Below are 12615 nucleotides of genomic sequence, written 5' to 3'. Positions count from 1 at the left end.
TTGGTCTCCTGGCCTAGGGCTGGTGGCTCCATGGACCCTAGCATAGACGATTTTGTGGCTCAAAGCAGCCTGGAGGGCCGCGATGGGAACGAGGGCAGAGAAAGGGATGGGGACCCTGGAGGAGAACTGAGGCAGTGGGAGCGTGCTGCTCTCTGGGTCAGTAATTCAGGGGAAACTTCCCTTCTTGAAAGCTCTCCCAGGGAACCTCCTCCACCCCGCGAGGGGCCCAGGGGTAGGAGGCAGAGCGTACAGGTGGGATTTCTGCATGATCCACTTTGCAAGGACTTGGACCGCACCTCCTGGGTTTCGCGAGCTACAAGTTAACTGCGATCACCCAGGTCCGCAGGTGCGGATGACGAAGGGCACTGTAGGTGCAGCGGCCCCTAACTGCGACCCCGTGCCCCACCTGCGTGGCCCAGGGCCCACAGTGAGGTGGGGGTCGGGGAAGCCCTGGCATGATCCCGGATCTCGCAGGCTTTGGGCTGGGACAGTACCCCCAAGCCCAGGCGGACTGCTGACTTGGTGTGTGGGACCGAAGTGGCATGCGGTTGCAGGAGGCTTCCCCCTTCTTCTGTTCTGGGATCTTTTTCTCATTCTTATAACATCCTCCCCTACCCCCCGCCCCGCCGCTCCTTGACCCAGGTCCTCCGACCGCAGCACCTAGCCTCCTCCAACGGACCCAGCGGCGGCACCCAAGGGACTGCTCAGAAGGCGGAGCCAGGGGACCGTGCGGGGCCGGGGCGAGCCGGGCCTCCACCCCAAACGCTCGGGAGAAGTGGCCAGACCCCCAGCAGGAAGGAGCGTGAGGGACAGGAAAGGGCAAAGCTCTCCTCGTCCCTCCCCTGACAGCATCTTGGGGAGGGGGCTAGCACGCTGGAAGCGGAGCGCGGACCCGCAGGCGCGGCTTGCGGGCTGCCTCCGCCACATTCCGCCGGACTCAGGGACCCGCGGAATCGCGCCCCCGCCTCGCGCTTTGCCTCGTTTGCCCCCTCCTTCCAACCCCGCCATCACTTGCCTTCAGCCCTCCAAGCCCCCGCAGTCAAAGTTTCCGTCTGAGAACCTGCACTTGTGGAGGGCTATCTCCCAATTTCCCAGTCCCCGACCCCTTCACGCCGGGTTCTGGGGACTGGGAGGGACCCTGCCGTGCCAGGGTCGCTGAGAACTGGGCAGCGCGGCGCCCTTACCTGCGGCCGGTGTAGCTCCAGCTGCCTCCCGGGACTGCGATTTCCTTGGTGAAGGCTGGCAGGAACGAAGAGCCGTTCGCAGGTTCGGGGCTGACGGGCCCCGGGAACGGGCTGCGCACCGCTCAGAGTCCGAAGCCAGCCGCCAGCTCCTTTTCTCCCTTGATCTTGCAAGAAAAAAGGCAAAGATTAGTTGGTGCCGCGACACCCGGAGGGGTGGGGCGGGGAGGCGGGGTGAGAGCGGACCCAAAGGATCGGACGAGAACTGCGGGGCTCGGGCGCGCGCGGGCAGAGTCGCGCACCCCACACCGGTCCCGGTCACTTGGCGCGTCTGGAACCCCTTCGCGGTTTAGGCTGGAGTGAAACTGACGCTGCCCCCGCCCTCCACACCAAACCACCAGAGGCAAGGCAGAAAGGACTTTCAAACCTGGCTTTGAGGAAGAAGGCGAGCCTGGAGAACATAACAGAACCAAGACCTGGATGCACCCGCGGGCTGGGCGGGATTCATGTCTTCACCAAAGTGCTTGGGGAAGTAGTAATTAGTGTGGGGGCAACACCTACTTCAGTGCCTCCAGCGATGTCCTAGTGGGATCTGCGGTTTCAAGGCTCTTAGCCAACCCGCAGGCTGGCGTGTGTGTGTGTGTGTGTGCGTGTGTGTGTGACCGCGCGCGCCCGAGTGTGTTTGTGTGTATGTGTGCGTGTGTCTGTTAGTGTGTGTGTGCGCGCACGGTGGCTCGCTCCCTGGAGCGGGTCTCTGCGCCCCGGCGCCTTTGGTATAGCAGAAGACCGTGTCTGTTCCTGCGTGTATGTTCCATTAGCTGCAATGGGCGGACAATTTCTGGAGAGAACATTTACAATTTTCTTCCAATATGACAGGATTAGTTGCTGTTGAAGGCGCTCCTCCAATGAAATCTCCTCTGCTCTCTGATTTGGCGGTTCTTCTGAGCAAATATGACAGCCTTTTCTCCAGGCTCCTTTCCGCTTCTCCACGTCCATCCCCAGAGCCCAGCTCTCCATCTGCAATTTCTACACCAGAACCTTTACCATTACCACCACCACCCAGTCCCATTCTTGCAAGTACATGATTGCTATAGAGGTGACATGACACATTGGGAAGAACACAGTGTTGCTTCTAAATTGCCGAAGATGCTTAAGCTCAGTTTTTCCAGGTGGGAAAATGTTAGAATAAATCCACTGTGCTTTGTAAACACGTAATCAGGCTGAACTATTTACAGATTGTTTATTTCTTTGGGATACTGGCAAACGTGTTACAGAGAGAGGTAAATTTTTTTTTTCTTCTATTTTAAGCATGGTCTAGTGTCCATGTTTTCTTCAACTAGTAGGCATTACATTACGAAGTAACTTCATGGAATTGGGGGTCTCCATGAAAATAATTAAGATGCAAACTTCTTGTGTTGCAACAGCCTTAGGCTTTACGTCTTCATAGAAATTCCTTCCAAGAAAACTACTTAACTATTTTTAGATACTAAACCATTTCATAAAGGCACAATGTTACGATTCTAAAGCATAGCTGAGAATGAGACTTTCTTTTGCGAAAAGTAGATGTGCATATGAAGATAACATGGATTTTTACCTTTCACAATCAAATGAAAAGCAATGAAAACTTAAACTGAATAACACAGAATTAGATACATCACCTCTTGCATCACAAAGACAAAGAACAAGCTGGTTTAATATATCTGATACAATTCAGTTGAATTCTTGATGCCCAGGTTTTGCTCGGTATCAAAGAGCATGTGGAATAGCAAAAGTTAGTGTCCCTTTTCTTTGTAAGCTTTCAGTCTTATTAGTTAGGAAAGACACTCCTATGAGACACCCATGTAGCAGCTGACAATCAACATGATAGATTATACAGCAATATAAATTCACTGAGAAAGGGAAATCCTATACTGAAAAGTTTTTGTCTGTTAAGTCAGAGTCACCACCAAGCAGGATGTGGCATAAACTCAATTTTACTAGACTGAAGTCATCCTGGAATAATGCATTATAACCCCATGGTTCACCTTCAGCTTCCAAATCCCTACATCTTGCCGTCACCAAAAGATTCTAAGATACTTGTTAGGAAATCAAGACAGCTTTGTCCAATCTTGGTCCCAGCCTCCCCAAGCATTTGGTCCATGACATTAACAAGCTGAGGTGGTCACTTCCTCTCCTTTAGCAGCTGTTTTAAAAATGAATTCACATTCTCCTTCCTTACTCCATTATTTCTTTTAAACCCCCCAAAACCCAAGGAGATGCTCAAATCTTTTTGAACCACCTGCCAGTAAAACCTCCCCTCCAACACAAAAACAAGCGAAAGCAGTGGAGAAGAAAACTCAGCGATCTGTTACTAAGTTATTCTTTCATATCATTAATGCCTTCTTGTATAAATAAGACTACACATTCCAAAAAAAAGCGGTACAAGCAAAAAGCCAATGAAAGCTAACAAATAGTTTCTTACACTTGAATAAAACAGTCTGTGAATAACTGAACTACTGTGTTCAAAGGAAGTCACTATACTTACTCATGGCCTTTTGGAAACGAGCTTCAAATGCAAGCAGCATTTTTGCCAAACAATCAGCAATGATGTCCATTTGCTTCCTCTAGGTTATCACTGTAGACACTCTGTTTTATGTATATTTATAGTTGTGCCACTCACTGTGCGATTTTGGAAAAATTATTTAATTGCCTGTAAAAGGGAGACAGTGATAGTGGTATCTCCTGGGGTTGTTTTAACGAATAGAATTAATTCATGTAAAATTTTCAGCCTATTATATAGCAAATGAGCTATAACTGTAAGACTGTTGGGATTTAAAAACACAGATTCTTGGACCATACCTCTGACCTACTGAATCAGAATATTTAAGAATGAGTCTTGCCAGTGGGAACCATACTGCTCATCAACACCCTGCAGTAAGTAACATCGTAAACATAGTCCATCATAACACAGATTCTTTTCCCTTCTAGTTTCTCTTTCTTTACAAGGGAAGATCATGTGTATTCTAAGCATTTTACTTTTTTTTTTTTTTTAAGCCAGTTCCCTAAGATAAAAGAGTACACCCCAATTTCAGCATACAGCTTTTACATTTATTAGTAAGTCATGGTGTGGAACATTTTCAAAAGTGCTTTTTAAAGACTTTGTAGAATGTACCTACATGTTCTCCTTTATCTACATGGCTATTTTCCACCTCAAAGAACACTAATAAATTAGTAATTTCCATTTGTGAAGCCAAACTTCATTACCTACATCCTCATAAAGCTAGTTTTAGGCATGGGTTGAAGAGCTCTGCTGCCTGAAAGGGATGACTTTGAATCTTTGACAAAGCTCCCTTTTGATTAAGACTGTGAATAAGGTCACTACTAACGCTGAGGAGACAAAGAATGGCATGTCTCATTCCTGGGAAGGTGGTGCATATTTTATCGTGGCACGTTGATTTCAGTGCAGTAATAATTAGGGTTCAGTAATTAGATGCACAAATCAGCACTCTATCATCCTAAGTGGATTAAGAGGGTGACAAGTTCAACTCAAGTGATTTCCCACCAGGTATGGCGGCCATAAAATTTTCTTAATTTTCTACTTTCAAAGAACCAAGAAAGAAAATGAAGGTGAAAACTTGGCCTCCATGGGGAAATGGACCAAGTGCAGGAGAGCCTGCCTCCTTCACCTCCCACTCACACAAAGCCTTCAAGAGTGGAACAAGGAAGGCACAGCGTTTATCAGCAGGAGATCTGGGAACTGCAGGCTGACTTGGCTGATATCTGCCAAAGGAACTTTTCTATTCCTTGACCTCAGTGTGAAACACAACAACCCTGCATTAAAAGTGACCCTCCACTAGATGACAATCACAGCTTAAAATGGGTTCTTCAGTGTCCCTCACTGCTTTGAAATCTTAATATCAGCCCCATAAAAGACACACTATTCTTCTGAGAGTTTTTTGTTTTCCATATAAACCTTCTTGGAGTAATCAAAATGCTTCTATTCTTTAGCTAGAAAAGATGATCTCTTTTTCTCCCAGAAAATCCTAAGCTTTTTTCTCCCCCCCCCCTCCACCCACCGACCCTGCAATAGGAATTTCCACATACAAATGGGAATCATTCTGATGCACAGTGTTTGTGGAGAGTCTAACAAACAAATAGCTTGGCTATTTTTTTTTCCTTTTCCTTTTTTCTTGAAGTTTGGTCACAGCTGTACTAGCAGGGATGGTGTTATCTATAGCCTGAAAACTTTAACTGCTGCCGAGTCTAAAATATTTAAAATACAGTACAGAGCTCTTTTTCAAACAGGGAATGCGAAGAAGGAGGGGGTAGGGAATGAACACCACCCTGTAAAATGTTAAGAGCTGCAAAGGTGATAAATCAGTGTTAAGCATGCATGAGAAAAAGGCCACTGGGATGCATGTTTACTTAGAGAAGCATTCAGTGTATGTGCATTCCTCCTACCAGGAGGTAATGCTGAGATCCTTTTTGGAGGTAACCTCTAACACAGAACTGAAATATTTCAACTGCCTTCTACCTCAGGGTATATTTTGACAAACAGCTTAAGCTTCCTCCTTCCACAGCCTAAGCTGGATGCTGGTGTCTAAGGCGGAGATAAGATTCTAGAACACAAGTGCAAAGTGAAACTTTTACCAGACGCTTCTCTGTGTATGGGGCTCCAAATTACTTGAATCCATAGCCCATTATGCAGGAAAGGGTAGTGTAGGAATACTCAAAATCCTTTTACTCTGTGAAGAAACCTAATTTCCTAGAATTTAATTTAATTCTTAATTTATGTGAACTCATGGGAATTCACATAATTTCTCGGATCATATACTTCACCCTGTTCTTAAGCTAGAAGGGTCTTTCGAGGGAAGGGTGGAAATGCTAACCATTCAAAAAAACGATATCCTGGAGCCCCCAAAGCACAGGACAGCCTCCTCACGAAATGTGATTTACCGTCTATTTAAGGAGAGTGACTGAGACCACGGTCGTGCGGAAAGCAGAGGTTTGCCAAACAAGACTCAAACTGAGTATGTTTGATAATATCATTCCATACAGACCTTCTCACTCTTTTTTTTTTTTTTTTTTTGGTCATTGTATTTATTTTTATGTAGATTCGATTAGCCAACATATAGTACATTATTAGATTTCAAATGTAGTGTTCAATAATTCATCCGTTGCATCTAATACCCTCTGCTCGTCACATCACATGCCATCCTTTATGCCCGTCATCCAATTACCCCATCCTCCTCCCCCACCTCCCCTCCGGCAACTCTGAATTTGTCTCCTAGAGTTAAGAGTCTCTCATGGTTTGTCTCCTTCTCTGATGATCTCCTATTCAGCTTTCCCTCCCTTCCCCACGATCCTGGGCACTGTTTATTATATTCCACATATGAGTGAAACCATATAGTTGTCTTTCTCTGATTGATTTATTTTGCTCAGCATAATGCCAATTTACATAGATGTGGATGGAACTGGAGGGTATTACAGAGCTTTTCAGTTTAAAAACACTTTTACCAGCACGCCCGAAAAGGAAACCATCAACAAGGCAGCCTACAAAATGGGAAAAGATATGTACAAATGCCATATCTGATAAAAGGCTAGTATCCAAAATCTATAAAGAACTTACCAAACTCAACACCCCCAAAAACAAATAATCCAGTTAAGAAATGGGCAGAAAACATGAATAGACACTTTTCCAAAGAAGACACCCAGATTGATAATAGACACATGAAAAGATGCTCAATGTCACTCATCATCAGGGCAATACAAATCAAAACCATGATGAAATACCACCTCACACCTGTTCCGAATGACTAAAATTAACAACACAGGAAACAACAGGTATTGGTGAGGATGTGGAGAAAGGGGAACCTTCTTGCACTGTTGGTGAGAATACAAAGTGGTGCAACCATTGTGGAAAAGAGTATGGGGGAGGTTCCTCAAAAAGTTAAAAATAGAAGTACTCTACAATGCAGCCATTGTACTACTAGGTATTTACCTGAAGGATACAAAAATACAGACTTGAAAGGGTACATGCACCCCAATGTTTACAGCAGCATTATCAACAATAGCCAAACAATGAAAAGAGCCCAAATGTCCATCAACTGATGAATGGATAAAGAGGAGGTGAGAAATACATACACATATATACATAATATGGATGTATATATGTGTATACATATATGTGTATAAATAATGGAATACTACTGAGCCATCAAAAAGAATGAAATTTTGCCATTTGCAATGACATAGATGAAGTTAGAGAGTATCACGCCAAGTGAAATGAGTCAGAGAAAGACAAATACCATGATTTAACTCATATGTGGAATTAAGAAACAGAACAGACAAACGTATGGGAAAGAAGAATAAAAGAAAAGAGAGGGCAACAAATCATAAGAGATTCTTAACAACAGAGAACAGAGTTGATAGAGGGAGATGGGTGGGGGATGGGCTAGATGGGTGATGGGTGATGGGTAGTAAAGAGGGTACTTGTGATCAGTACTGGGTATTATATATAAGTGATGAATCACTGAATTCTACTTCTCAAACCAATACTGTACTGTATGGTAAATAACTAGAATTTAAACAAAAATTTAAAAAGCAAACAAACCCCCCAAAACTAGCACACCCAAAGAATCATCCCTAAAGTACTCCTTGATTTCCTGGGCCTAATGAGGTGGGTCCTGGACACTTTGTCTCTTCTTTCTCATTTATTCAGCAAGATCCCTGGGTTTGGGACTTGAGGGCTTCATTTATAAATCGCAAAGGCAGTACTGTATAAATCCCTACTGAAAGGAATGAGGTAAGGTCCCAGGCAAAGTCAATGTACATGCTACATTCCTACATTGCTTTTAGTGACAAATATCTTCCTAGAAAGCGAGTTAATTTAAAAAGCATGCCAAATAAACATGTATCGGTAATCACTGAAGTTCTTCAATAACAACCAGTGAAAATCTAACCTCAAAGATCCGCAGCTGACACAATGTGCTTTCCTTTTATTGATGCCAGGATACAGAGTATATAGATTCTTCTATTTGACAGTAATCCCCTGGAAATGTTCCCTTCTTGAACAAGTTTCATGTAAACAAGCTAAGCAATTATGTAAAGCAATACTGGGAAAGCATTATTAAAACTTAAGACATACATTAATGACCCATGAAAGGAACTGAATATGCCACCCCCCAACTATGCCTCTTTGACATATTATTTTGAGCTGGTTATTTTTAAGGAATAGGAGAAACACAAGTTCTGAAAACTGAGAAGCTGCCTTTTTAAAAATCTTTCATTTTTTTTTTTAAGATTTTATTTACTTATTTATTTGAGAAAAAGAGAGCTAGAATGAAAGAGGGAGAGAGAAGGGAGGGGCAGGGAGAGAGGGAGAGAGAAATCTAAAGCAGACTCGGCATTCAGCATGGAGTCCCAGACGGGGCTTGATCTCAGGACCTTGAGATCATGACCTGAGCAGAAATCAAGACTTGGAGGCTCAACTGACTGAACCACCCATGCACCCCGTTAAAGTTAGCTTTGGTAAGAGGCATTTATGGGGGAAATCTCCATTTATAAAGGTGTCTCCTTTCTGTAACAGGAAGAGAAGGATGACAAAATCTCTGGAAACTCTTGTCAATGGAGAAAGTGAGGACTTAAATCTGCATCAGACCTGACCCTCACTTACTGTTTTTCTGGGTAACTTCCCGTAACTGCCTTCATTTCTCTTCACCCAGTATCTTCGTCTTTAGCTTGAGATGTTATTAAAAAAAACAGACAAACAAACAAGGTGACAGCCTTGAACAGGTGGGCCATTACAGGAGAGTTACTCAGTTTTCCTGGGTCTCTCGCATATTCTAGAGGTATACATGTTAGTAAACTTTTGCTTGTTTTTCTCCTATTATTATTATTTTTATTATTGGGGGGGTGGTCTCAGCCAAGAACCTAGAAGGGTGGAGGGAACATTATATTTCCTCCCCTACACCATCTACCAAAACATTAGGTTCATGCTTTACAGTATGCAGGATGACAAATGTAACTAAAAGTCATGTGATTCCATGCCTAATTTCCAAAGTTAGTTAATGGAGATACCTAGAATAGGACGGGAGCACCTCTACACATTCTTTGTCCAGCAAACTATATTCTAGGGTTTACTTTCAATTCCAAAGTAACTCTTTGTTTCCTTTTTCTAATTTGTTTTCTTTTATGTTTTAGAAATAATGAGGTGATTACAAAGTCACTTAGCAATGAGTGCCCCTGGCACATGGACATTTCTGTAAGAGAAAAAAACATTTCTTGAGAAGAAAACTCTTAGTCATGGCTGTTACAGCTTATTCTAATTATATTAACAGCATTAGGGTGATGGTCATGTTACTTCAAACTGGAATGTGGTCCCTGTTCATGGAATGGACTCAAAGGAACGGAACCCTGTTATAAGCCATAGTTCATACCTCCAGTCTGTAGAATGATACTAGGCTTATCCCAGAGAATGTTCTCTCAGGCATTTATATGTCTTGCCCTGAGCTGGCTCAGAGTGATGGGTGACAGAATGAAAATTGGGAGAAAATGTACATTTTCAAGGTGAAAGAGGGATTATGCCACCCAGTATCCAAGAAGAATAGTGTTCTATAGGAAGCTTCTTCATCATCATCTCAGAAGCAGAGATCGTGTGGACAATACTAGGAAAGTGAAGAAAATGGAAAGTTGTTAAAACAGAAATAGGAGATTTGCTTTTAGGGCCAAAACATAGGAAAGACAGGATCCAAAACTCTTCACACAGCAAAGCAAGGTTTAGGTTCACAACTTATCAGGTATGTGATCTCAGACAAAAATGCTTAGTCCTTCCCCATCTCAGTTCCCTCATATGTAAACAATGTGTAGATTCTGCCCCAGAGTCGTGATAATCAAAAGACATCATATCTGTGAAAAGCACTTTGTAAAATGTGAATTATTACTAACTGACTGACTATGTAATTAAACTGTGATTCAAATGACTGATTTCTTTTCTCCTTGACCAATTCTAACTCCCTTCAGGCAAGTATTTCCTTCTTAATTAAAAATAATGTCTACTTAAGAAAATATTAACCAATATGTGGCTGGGGACAGGGAAAGTCTGGGGTATCATGTTAATATTGTGCATTCAAATCACACCAGAAAAGAATATATGTGAATTCCTACCAGAAAAATGAAGGAGTCATTGGTGCCTCCTTTTGTTCACATTCTTGGTCTCATCAATTCCTGGTTTGGAATACTGAATCTAGATACCCCTTGTCCTTATATGGCTCTCAAAAAATAAAGATAAATTTTCTGTTCTGAAAAGAAGATGTTCTAGGGCCTGTCCTGCCTCGCATCAAACACAGAATTCCAAGGTTTGCTTTGCTCTGGCTTCTAAAATTGTAAGTAGTGATACCTGTTCACTTTAGGAATGAGTTTCTAATCTAGACCATAAGTACTTTATGATAGTAAAATGCTATAGACTAACTCTTTATGAATCTACACATTTATAAAAGAAACTGACTTCCTCAAATTCACAAATGTTTTCTTTTTTTTTTTTCCCCACAAATGTTTTCTCATTCCAAGCCTATTTGCTTTTAAATATTGTCTCACACCCAACTGCTGCCCTGTTCTTACACATCCTATATATTGGCTTGAGATTCACCAGAGAATCTAGGCCCCAAATCTCTACTTCCTAATGCTTCTGAGTAAAGTTTAGACTTGGACTCCCTCTTAAATGTATATATTTCTGATCTGAACCACGCTCTTCCTATCTCTTTTAAACCTAACATTTCCTGCAAATCACGGTGTGGTCACTACAGCTGAGCTATAGGCACAGCAGACCTCTCCCCCAGTAACCAAGTCAGCTTTCTTTAACCATATTCAGTCTCTACTATATTCAATGCGGTTAACTGATCACAACTTGAAAACTCTGGGGAACGTTTCTCGGGATACTACCATACTAATATGATAATGATTCTCAGCGAGGATTTTTTTTTTTTTTAAGACTTTACTTATTTATTTGACAGAGATCACAAGTAGGCAGAGAGGCAAGCAGAGAGAGAGGAAGGGAAGCAGGCTCCCTGCTGAGCAGAGCGCCCCATGCGGGGCTTGATCCCAGGACCCTGAGATCATGACCTGAGCCAGGCAGAGGCTTAACCCACTGAGCCACCCAGGTACCCCCTCAGGGAGGAATTTTAAAACTCAAGTTAAAATAGGAGTTGTCTTTGGCACTGGGCTTATTACTTTTGGCCAAAACACTAATAAGCATATTAACACAAATACATTACTTATATTTCATTAAAAATAATCACAACACATTAAACACATGTCTCACTATGCCTGTTTAGTGATAATGACTTAATCTGAAATGTGAGAACTGGCAAAATGTTGTATTTCATTCTCCCTCCTCTCGAGAAGTTCTGATTGTTTTCTTGTCGTTCTAATCTGGAGCTGTCACTGGTGAATTTAACTTGTGACCTAAAAGGAAAGCACTGGATTAACAGACTAATGAAAACAGAGAAATAGGAATAAATTCTAAAAATGACTGCAGTGGCTGGAAAGAGATTACAGTGGACAGAGGGAATATGGGAAGAAATTGTGAAAAAGGCACTTCTTCAGATACTCACCATCTAAAAAAGAAAACTAGTAACTAGCTGTTATAATGTGTTATCCATATGGGTACACACAACACACGGCCTTGGCCTCGGGAGGAAGGAAAAATACGCTGTCAGAAAAGGGCAATGGGACACTGCTATTCTGGGCTCCTTTGCTAAATGGCTGCACCCTACAGCCTGGCTCTCACACTGAAACCTGAAAGTTCTCAGCTCCTCCAATGCAGCTTATAAACCCATTTCACTGAGCTCTTAAGGTAATTAAGTAGCAAAACCAAAAACAGTCCTGAAAAGCCTTCCGTGTCTTTCTCTCTGCTCATTTCTTTCTTTCCCTTTGCTCCCTTTCTCCCTGGTGCGATGACAATTCTGGGGGCCTCTTTTAGAAGCCTGATGCCACAGAGGAAAAGAACTTACTCAAAAGACATTTGGGGTATGGTGATGGCAGGGAGGAGAGAGCTGAAAGTGTGGAGCCACCTAGTTGCTCAGGAGAAGGGTCAGCGTCTAATACTCAAAACTAGCATGCCACTGGGTCTCTCAAAATGGATCCACGGTGAACCAGAAAAATTAATCTCAGTGTTTTATTAAAGATATAAATAGCATCTCCTATGCCAGTGTTAAACAAAGCACAGCAGCAATAGGGAAGCAATGTTTTTGGAGCATTTCTATGTGACTGTGTATAAACACGCAGCGTATTTGTTTAGCTTTCAATTCGCCCTGAAGAATAAAAGTGACCTTCTAGTATAGAGAATACTTCATATGCAATTCCAAACAACACGAATTTGCAGATGAATGGTTCTTTTGGAGTAGATCTCCAGTCTCCATTCACCTTCTCCTATGTTTGCTCCTATCGCTGCAAATGT

The 12615-nt window shown here is 42.8% G+C and overlaps 1 protein-coding gene across 4 annotated transcripts in view; it reads right to left on the bottom strand.

Annotated features, from left to right (window-relative positions):
• Positions 1–2106, bottom strand: part of CHRM2 (cholinergic receptor muscarinic 2) — a 143079-nt gene extending 140973 nt beyond the window's left edge. For 3 of the 4 annotated variants that reach the window (XM_059171946.1, XM_059171947.1, XM_059171948.1), the window contains exons 1-2: positions 1609–2106; positions 1185–1348 (exon numbers count right to left, since the gene is read on the bottom strand). The gene's annotated coding sequence lies outside the window, so the exon portion shown is untranslated. The remainder of the gene's footprint in view (positions 1–1184; positions 1349–1608) is intronic. The other variant, XM_059171950.1, reaches the window with a different exon arrangement.
• Between the last annotated feature and the right edge of the window lie 10509 nt (positions 2107–12615).

The sequence above is a fragment of the Mustela lutreola genome, chromosome 4 (assembly GCF_030435805.1).
Source record: "Mustela lutreola isolate mMusLut2 chromosome 4, mMusLut2.pri, whole genome shotgun sequence".
NCBI lineage: Eukaryota > Metazoa > Chordata > Mammalia > Carnivora > Mustelidae > Mustela > Mustela lutreola.
This window is presented reverse-complemented; position numbering and strand designations above follow the sequence as displayed.